At 34.3% G+C, this 10,865-nt stretch overlaps 1 pseudogene; it reads right to left on the reverse strand.

Moving 5' to 3' along the window:
* The window catches only part of LOC149241483 (3-hydroxy-3-methylglutaryl coenzyme A reductase 1-like), an 83,714-nt pseudogene extending 73,978 nt beyond the window's left edge, over window positions 1-9,736 (reverse strand).
* Between the last annotated feature and the right edge of the window lie 1,129 nt (window positions 9,737-10,865).

Consider the following 10,865-nt stretch of genomic DNA (forward strand, 5'->3'; position numbering starts at 1 on the left):
GGCTGCTTGATTGCAATGCTAATTGAGTAGACAGAGCTGTATTTAACAGAGGCACTCCATATTTGTTATGAGGTTGAGTTTATCTTCTGCCTTGAGGATCATAGCCTTTGAGATTTGTGGGTTTATGTTGAGTGAATTCTAGAAGTTGTTTCCAATTATTCTTGGAGATATTATGTGGGAAATGTTCCTGTACAAGTCACAAAACTAATGAAGCAATTGAAATTTTCCAGCCAATACCAAGCTCCAGGCTTCTATAGTTGTGTTTAGAGCAAGGTTATTTTTTCCAGTTGAACCTTCTATCAACCACATGCAGAAGGTTCAATTGGAACACACTGTGTAAATGATACGAAGCATAGACCAAGATTCAACCTAGACCATGCCCTTAATGCCATTCTTGAATAGAAAGCTAATGCTCCACTACTATGTTGGGAATCTTCTTCCAATTACCAAGTGGATGCTTATTGAACACTGGCTGGTATTTGTGATTTGGCAAACTATTTTCCTGTTGCTTCAACACAATGCATCACCTTGGAATGAGAAACATATGCTAGCTCAGTTTGTGATCCAATGCTTGCTTAAATTGGAAAAACTTGTGATTTCCTTTCTGAAAAGAAGATGGTAGCCCAAGCTTTTGACAAATTGCATGACAAGATGTGATTGTTGTGCAAATCAGAGTACATCATGTGTTAAAGGAAGTCCTACTTTCCTATGTTTTAAATTTTGACCTAGAAACAATCATCTTTTAATCAAAACCCTTGCAAACGAGTCAGGGGACTTGTAAACCTTGGTGGATAGCAGTTTTAGGCTTGTAAAGGATGAAAATTTCTTCAGCTCCTTGAATACCTTATGTACACACTCTGGTTGTCGCTTAAATATAAGAATGTTGGGAAATGATGATGCTGTATAGGATGGTATTTATGACACACCATAATACACTATAATTCTCCCGCCTTTAGTGTAATGGTACCTTTGTGAGGGGACCAATATACAGAAATGTTTGAGAATAATGAAGCAGTATGTTCACTGTGATCTGAATTAGTATATTCACACATCCCAAAATAAGGGAATCTGTACTTACTATCAACAGACACATCAAAGAATGATGTGAATTAGTCTATGATCAGAATTATTCCTATTCACACATCCAAAAATAAGGGAACTGCATACAACATTCACTTCCTTGAGTATCATTTATTTTAAAACTCATAGATGTCTTTGGGTCCTATAATGAGCATTTCATCTATATAAAGTGGTGATTGCTAAATGTGTTTTTTATAGAATAGTTGCGAGTATTAAAAGTGTTGCAGTGTAAATGAACACAAATTATCTACTTTTTTAATTATATATGATTGAAAAACATGTTGAGTATTAGGAAATAGATAATTGTCTACTTGTTTAACGTGAATTTATTGTTATTTATTTTTCAGGTTTTTGAAGTGTAAAAAATGGTGCAAAAGTGGTGTTTATGCATTGAAGTGTATTGCTTTCCAAATCCAGGTCGAGCAGTTATTAAATTCGTCCTTTACAATATGGCAACAAATAATTTATTTCATGGAAAGAGAGAAGTGCCAGGAATGACGACAAACAATGAGGCATATTACATTTCCCTTGTTGAAGGGTTAAAAGAGGCAAAACAACATGATGTCAATGATATTGAAGTGTTCGCCAACTCGGAGTCGATATGTAATCAGATGAAAGGCATCTATCGGGTTCGGAAGGACAATTTAAAACCTCTTCATAAGGAAGCAATAAATTGGAGTTGTCAATTTCAACATTTTACCATCAATCACTATGCAAATATTGAAAATATGTCCACTGATATAATGTCCAGAGCATTTTTAAGAACATATGTAGATGCCAAATATGACATAGGATCACCATCCACTGCAACGGAATTCATTGATCACCATCAATATAAATCCCCATTGTGCGAATGGGTTGTTGTTATCATTTTTCTGGGGTCTATCATAGCATGGTTCTTTCACTAAAGAAGAACCTATTAATGTTTTATTTTTCCCCAACATGCAATGATTACGGTTTTTTGAATGGGAGACTAATTTATGGACAAATGTAATATATTCCATGTACATGGACAAATGTATTTTGAGAAAAGTAATTGGTTCATGATTTTGTGATTATCATCAATACATTATGATGATGTTTGATCCTTCCAAACACCTTCTCAAATCTTTGTTTCTGGAGAGATATTGATATGCTATGTGATTTTTTTGTTGGTTGTTGACTAGTGATGAAAGGTTTCTTTACATATGTGTCCTCGTCATCCAATAGATAATAGATAATTGTCTACTTGGGGTGGGAAATCTAGAATGGTATGTCAATGAGGTTTATCCATGCTCCCTCTTCAATTTGTCTCATCTCTTATAGTGAAAATATAGACATCCTTGTTTTAGGCACTGTTTCTATCCTTTAATTGTTGTTATCAATTTATAGGAAAAGTGCATGGTAGATGAGGTTTCCAGTTTTAGACTAGTGTGCATTAGTCTAGGAGTGAGGCTCTCTATTCTAGGAAACTTCTGAAAGCACCTTGGGCGCACTTTCCTAGAAGTGAATTAGGGTTGAATTAAGTTAATTAGGATGGTGCAATAGTAGTAGTGTCCCTCTAATTTTGTTATTCATTCAGTTTACGAAAGAGCGGATCCACTTTGTTTGGTTTTCTTTCCGGAGTTAATAAAGAAAACAAAGATGTTTTTCTAAGTTCTGTTGTTTTCTTTTGTTGTTCAAAACTTTTTGGTTAGCTTAAATGTTTTCAGATCTTGCATAAAGAAGCAATTCTGAAAGTTTCTTATAGCTTTTCAGTTTTCTAGGTGTTCTTAGTTGCAGGTTTTGTTATTGTTTACCATGTAATGAAATTTAACTATCTTCAATCAATAGAAGCACTATCAATATTACTTGCATGCATGATAAAAGGCATAATATCATAATTTCATGAAAAATGTTAGTCTTCTCAACCTCCCTCTAACTCTGATAAGATATGATGCTTACAATTGCATGATTTCATACTAAAAATCATTGCTTCTTTTCAGATAGATATTTTGAGGATCAACTCTGCCTAAAATGGGATTCAGTCTTAAGAGGAATGGCACAATCCTAAAGTCCAATGCTATTCTTGAAATTTCTATTGTATTCTTCAATTCAGATTCAGCGTGTTCTACAAAGAAGAAGAGTAGCATACATTCCCTAATTATCATGTAGATGTAGAGCTAATGTTATATAGTTGAGCACTGCTCTATTACCGATCGTTTTGGAAGATAAGTGCTATTCTTAGAACTTCTATGCTTGGACAATTTGGTATCACATTCAGCTATAAGATAAAAGAAGAATGGTAGTTTAATAATCAATGCCCAATGTCCTTCACTATTCTTCAGAAAAATCACAACTTTCTCCTCATCTTATTTCTGAGTTAATGGCTACGGTTAAGCTACTCTTGTAGGTCACTAAAAGGAATTAATTCGTGACATTTATCTCATGTCCCCTTAGGTTCTTTTGAGCAATAGTTAGATCTAATATTTGTTCAGACCGTGTTTGTAACAGCTCTGATTAATTGAAGACGTGTTGTTGGGTTTATTCAAGTGGTTTAATTGCTAAAAATTCCCTTGTAGGATATTCTCTGTAACTAAAACTTTCAGATTTAATATTCATAAATCAGCAAGATTCGATTCACAACTCCCTTATTGATTTTCTTCTTTCCTACCCTCTTTTCTCACTCACAAGGACAAGGCCCCAATAAATCACATAAATAGATACCCTTGACTGCTGATTTCTAAGATTCATTTGCAGATTTCAAGAATCTGTTCACTGATCTGCAAGTTTTATTTGCAAATCTATGTATTTTACTTGCTGGTTTGAAGTGTTCAAATAGCATATTTATAAAGTTTGGATCAACAGGATATATTAGGGAAATTCCCCTCAGATTTGCATGCACTAATCCAAAAGTGAGAGGCCCATTGCCAGTGTTGAAGTGGCAAAGATATTGATACGCTATGTGATTTGTTCGTTGGTTGTTAATCAGTGATGAAAGGTTTCTTTACCTATGTGTCCTCCTCATCCAATAGATAATAGATAATTGTCTACTTGGGGTGGGAGATCTAGAATGGTATGTCAATGAGGTTTATGCATGATCCCTCTTCAGCTTGTCTCATCTCTTATAGTGAAAATATAGACATCCTTGTTTTAGGCACTGTTTCTATCCTTTAATTGTTGTTATCAATTCACACAGCATATCAATTTATTTTCTGATCCTTCCAAACACCTTTTGAGATTTTTGTTTCTGGAGAGATATTGATATGCTATGTGATTTTCTCGTTGGATGTTGATCAATGATGAAAGGTTTCTTAAATATGAACACCATAAATAAAATTAGATTTGTTTTGATCATATAACAGATCTAACGTTTGAGAAAATATTTTAAGAACAATTTAGATTGATGTCCAAAACACTAATTCATTCCCAAATTGTGGTGTGTATACAGCATTGTTACAATTTAGTCTACAGTATTAGATCAATTACGTGAGAAAATACAAAAACATTGCAGTAAAAAGAACCAACAATTCAATTTTTTGAACAATTATAGAGCCATGTGAATTAACTCGACATTCCATGTCAAAGTTCAAAATTTCATGAAACTTCAGGAGAGTAGTGGCATATAATTGATCTTTTACTTTTGCATTGATGAGGGCTCAAACATTCCTCGGTGCTCATCAGGCACCCATATTTTTAATATTGCACTGATGAAGGCTCAAACTTTCCTCAAATTTTGCAGGCACCCATGTTCTCAATGTACCTAGAGCCTTCTAAAACAACCCAACATTCCATGTCAAAGCACAAAGTTTCATGAACTCTAAGAGAACAGATTATGTCCATGAACAGACTATGAAAAAGGTATTTTTATAACAACATAACAATGGGAAAACATAAATATACTTATCATATGATAAAGGGCCACCTGACGATGCCATGATAACCTAGCTTATCTATTCTTTGTGCTTGTTTATTATACATTGATGTCGTGGTGATCATATATCTCATTGATTTCTTATCCCTTGCATCTACAATTACTTGTTTACAATGAACAACCATTCTTTGGATTTAAATATTTTGAACAAATGTTCCTTTTTTTTATAATAACTATAGTTTGCTAGGCCTCGTTGAAAATTTGAACTAGGGGCTCCATTTGTAAATGAGATAGCAACACTCATAGTTAATGCTGAGTGAAACACCATCCCTGACAAAATTGTTTCTTTGAGTTCATGTCCAGTGAACAAGTGTTTGTCGCATTTGTTCTCAAATTGTTTTTTGTCATTTGTTTTTAGCATAAGTTATAAAGCCACTAATACCCTAAACTCTGCATATAGAGTGCTTGTATCCTGCAAGTCTACACCCCAAAATTAGTAATCAAGTGTGTAGGATTTAAACCAATAAATTGACCAACATTTGTGTTCCTTGTTGTTTAACTTGGTTAATTCATGTCTTACAATATTACAAATTTTGTGATATCTCTACAAGAAAGTAAACTAGAAAGTCAATTTAATCAATGCCAATTCATTGCTCACTAAGGGAATTTTTTTTTCACATCAAATGCCTAACTATGGAAAGAAAATTGCCCATGAGTAGCACTTCAGAATGTTCAACATTTATGCAAAAGATGAGTGTTATCTTCCATTTAAGGTCTAGTCTTAATGCAATCCCTAAATAATCATGATTATAAAGTTTTTCTGATATAAATCTACATAGATGTGGGTCAAAATATTAGACACATTGATAATTAATAACATGGAATGCTATCGTCAATTTCAATGATGAAGAGGGGTTTGTTGAATCTTATAAATTTTTGCATTAAGATGAATCACATCAGTTCCTCATTTCCGAAGAAGTTAGATAAAAATGTCATAGTGCACAATGAAGCAGTGTCAAGTTAGTGGTTCAAGTCATTAATTGACAAGAGGATGGATCATCTACAGCACAAATGACAGGAGGAAGGCATCAAAAGCATGGACAACACCATGATTTCTTATGTAAAGGAGACAAATGTGTTGGTTGGTATGGACATATTTTTTATTTGTGTACTTTATAAAACTACAAACTTGTATTTATGTAAGCATTGAAGGTTATAGAGTATGGACAAGATGCATAATGTATTGGTTGGTATGGATGTAAGGGTTTATTTGTTTACAAGGAGAAAAAAGAAACTATAGCCTCTAGAAGTGATTCATTATGTCCATCTCAACAAAGATATGATATGCAGATCCATGATGGAAAGATAATAAATTCACACAAGCATCCAATGTATCAAACATTGACACTTGAATATGAAATACCAAGCTTTCAAGTGGTATCAGACCTGGGCATGGGCAAGTTTGTAATCTTCTTCAAAAATACCAAATTATGCTTCAAAATTCAAAATAAGGGGTTTGATTTGTGTCTTGTTTGCTTCATGTTTTTAGAACTCATGGAAAAGTTGGTTGTGCAGTTGGTAACAGAGTTCATAATTGAAGCATTAGAATAACTAAGAATGCATGTTTCAGGTTGACTTGATTCAAAAGCAACAGGTTCATAAAATTGCACGTCAAGATGTTATGAACCCAAGAGCTTCTTTCTTAAATATATAAAATTAGATTTGTTTTGATCATATAACAGATCTAACATTTGAGAATATATTTGAAGAAAAATTTAGATTGATGTCCAAAACACTAATTCATTCCCAAATTGTGGTGTGTATACAGCATTGTTACAGCTCAATCTGCAGTATTAGACCAATTACTTGAGAAAATATAGAAACATTGCAATAAAAAGAACCAACAATTCAATTTGTTGAACAATTATAGAGCCATGTGAATTAACTCGACATTCCATGTCAAAGTTCAAAATTTCATGAAACTTTAGGAGAGTAGTGGCATATAATTGAACTTTTACTTTTGCATTGATGAGGGCTCAAACATTCCTCGGTGCTCATCAGGCACCCATATTTTTAATATTGCACTGATGAAGGCTCAAACTTTCCTCAAATTTTACAGGCACCCATGTTCTCAATGTACCTAGAGCCTTCTGAAACAACCCAACGTTCCATGTCAAAACACAAAGTTTCATGAACTTTAAGAGAACAGATTATGTCCATGGACAGATTATGAAAAAGGTATTTTTATAATAACAATGGGAAAACATAAATATACTTATCATATGATAAAGGGCCACTTGACTATGCCATAATAACCTAGCTTATCTATTCTTTGTGCATACCTCATTGATTCCCACTAGAGTTGAAGTCCTTCTATAGATGATCAGTCATGGTAGAAGATGATGCTTCTCCACTTATTCTATAGTTACCTAGAAAAATGTCAGACGTTATAGCAAAGAAATTTTCTAGAGCATCAAGGTATATGTTCACACACAATGAAAGAGTGTCAAATGTACTTGGCATGGCAAGTAAGGTTGGATGGCCTTGCATCTCCCTTTAGTCTTGGGTTATCGCCATGGTTGGGGATTGTTGCGTTGCTATAAAAATAAACATACCAGATGTTAAAGAATAGTGATTATTAAATACTTAAATCTAAAATCATGACTCTATTCAACAAATAAAACTAACGTGGAACCATAGAGATGGCATTATTTGATCGATAACGTCCTCGCTTATTGAGGTATCGAAACTCAAATGGTTCATATTCTGATGGATCAACATTTAAATGAATTTCCAAACCATTGTTTTTTCTGCTACTTCTTCTTTTCTTTGTGGGGCTAAGGAAACTCTTCTTCCTCTTCAAAGATGGATCAAGAGATTCCAATCCAGGTGTGAAGTCAAAATCAGTAACGTGCAAATTATTGGCTTCATCCAAAAAAATTTTAAGCATATCAGTCAACTGGATTGCCTTCGCCAAAGTAGTAGGAGGGTTATCTTAAATGAGATGTGTATAGCTAAACAACTCCTCCCTTGCCAAATGAAGTGCCTCGGCATCTGCATCAACAACATTTGTGGCCATAAGAGTAGCATCGACATCTTCATCATGGTTTTGAGGCTCTATATTGATCTCAGGTGGGTCATTGCATATGTTATCCTCTGCATGCTGATGAAGCAATGGATTTGAATTATCCGATTGGAAATACAACCAATTAACCTTTATGGCATGCTTGCAAATGTTTCCACGGATAGACCATGGACATTCACACGTTATAAAATCCTTACGATACTAGGTGACAAGGTATTTTTTACCTCGATCTGTCTGAATTCTCACCCAATAAGCATGGGTTATGTTCTCATGAGGACAACAATCAGTATCCATAACTTTTCTTGCTCGTTCCACTAATGATTCTAGCTGCTTTTCTCTCTTGTAGTTGTTTAGGAATCCTTCTTCTTTTAAGATTTCCTTGAACCAATAACAAGGTTCAACTATTTTTAGTAGCATATGCAATAACCAATCCATCCTCCGGGCACATTTTTCCTTCTATCAGATAGAAATGTTGTTTTTAGGTAACAATGGTATGACTCAACAACATTATTGGTCTCCTGATTTGCATGAGGAAACTCCCGACAACCTTTCACCGACATACCTAATTGCAAATAGAATGATGTCAGTCTCACAATATCACCTTTATAAAAGAAAAAAATTCATATAATATGAAAAAATGTTTACTTACGAATCTTATCTCCAGTGACCCAATTCTTGTTGAAATAGTCTAAGAACTTCTCTTCATCTGAAAACTTGATAAAAAGTTGATTGATTGCATCTTCCACTTCATAATTGAGAGTGTGTTTCATGATGAAACATAACTCACTGAACATCTCTTTGGATTTTATGCAACTAGTGGCCAACCGATTGACATTTTTCAACCAAACCCTCCATACATGACAAACGCATAAGATCACATCACAACCTGTGATCCTCCTACCATATTCAATGCATTTTAGTGTGGTATTTTTAGAAAAAATGCTGGTTTGGTTATATCATGACAATGTTAAAGTTACCTCAAGGCACTGATTTCAGCCAGTGCATCATCAACCATGAAAGCATTGAATTTCCAATCAGGACGGGTTTGGAAACACTTACGCATGAGCTGCTCTAGCCATATTGCAATATCATCTGATGTGTTTCATGATGCCACGACCCATGCAACAGGCACCCCACTTTGTTGTTCATCAAATGCCACGAGTGTATACAGCTGATACTGTCATTTTCAACATTACATAAATTCAAATACAAGTTATTAATTATTTTGAATGGATACAACTTAAATAAATATATTCAATAAATCATTGGCATCAGACTTACCCCATATTTGTTTGTGTTAAATGTTGAATCCATGGCTATTAAGATATTGTGTGATAGCTTGACCATTGTCTCCAACATCCACTTTGTTTGAATCCCTATTATAAATGGAACCTCCACACCATTGGGCTTTTGGTAAAAGAAAAAATCTTCCCGATGCTTTTGATACCAAAGGTTTACACTCGTTTCATCCTTTTTGTGAAGTTGATAATTTCCCTTCGCCAACCTATTATAAATTTTTACAATATCTTTCCTCCATAAGAAGAAATCTCTATCTCGAGCTGCCACATCGATGTCAACATGTCTCTTAATGTGGGTTCTATACACTACATCAATAGGCACTCCCAAAATGAAAAAACTCTCTACATATGCAACAATGTCTCTCAAAAGCTTTGGCCTAAGCAAGGCCCTGGTCTCACCTGAAGTGTCACATTGACCGTGATAAGCCCAACCTTCCCCATCTTCATGTTCATACATATTGAAAGTTAATATTTCTCTATCAGGAATTTCATGCATAACTTTCACAATAAAGTGGCATTGGCAACTCCTCTTCTGCACCAATGAGGTCCTTCGTTTAGCTGAAAGATTTCCTCTTTTGTCCTTTGGGCCAAATGAACAATGATAACTAAACCAAAAATTTAAATTGTTAGTACATACGAAGAAAGATAATCATGGTTTCAAAAGATCTAAACAATATATATTTTAAATACTCACATATCATATTGCAATGCAGCAGTAGATCTTTCTTTTGGTTTACCCTTTGTTTTTCGTACGAATTTACATGGAGCAATAGGATTTTCTTCCTCTCCTTTGATAAAGTCAGCAACTCGTCGTAACGGGATTACAGCAACACGATCAATACCATTGTTTTTTCTATTTATTTATGTCCAAACCAAGTCTTTACTAGAGAAAGTCATTTTTCCTTTGAGGTCTTGCACCTCAAGATCAATGATATATTGCCATTTCTTTCGCTTGCCCATTTTGAACTAATATGGTCAAACAATATGCAAGGACATCAAAACCAAAATTTCAATCTTAGCAAGTTATTCAACATATATATAAATATAAAACCTCTTTTATGCTTTTTTTGAGGTCTAAAATATCAATCACTCAATAATGACAAAAATAAATAGCACAAAAGGATGCAAAAAATTTGGGATGCAAGCATTTCCTTTAAGATGTTGCTTCTTGCCTCATTCACTTTCAACAAGTCATTCCTTAAAGGAAAGATTCCTTTGACAACATGAACAGATGCAATCAAATGAATGTTGGCCATGTTTTTTTAGGGTCACCATTCGCTAAGTAGGACTAGACTTGAATGAAAGGGCTTTCTACAATGTACATTTACATCACAACTCTACTAGTAGCCTGTCCTCAAAGATTCTCGGTGCTGCCATAATATATGTGAAATTTGTAGCAGGCAATCATTACACTCACATTCCACTACTCGTGGCAAAATAGATGTGTTAGAACAAAGAAAAGGCAATGAAATCTTCAATACCATCACAAACACCAACAGCACTAGTGAAAGTAGCAGTCCAAGCCCTTGAGGCTTCTTATAAAATTGTTTTGCCCATTACCCTGTTTCAA

Source organism: Pinus tabuliformis, chromosome 8 (genome assembly GCF_031772625.1).
Source record: "Pinus tabuliformis cultivar Carrire ecotype Pingquan chromosome 8, CPIR1, whole genome shotgun sequence".
Taxonomy (NCBI): domain Eukaryota; kingdom Viridiplantae; phylum Streptophyta; class Pinopsida; order Pinales; family Pinaceae; genus Pinus; species Pinus tabuliformis.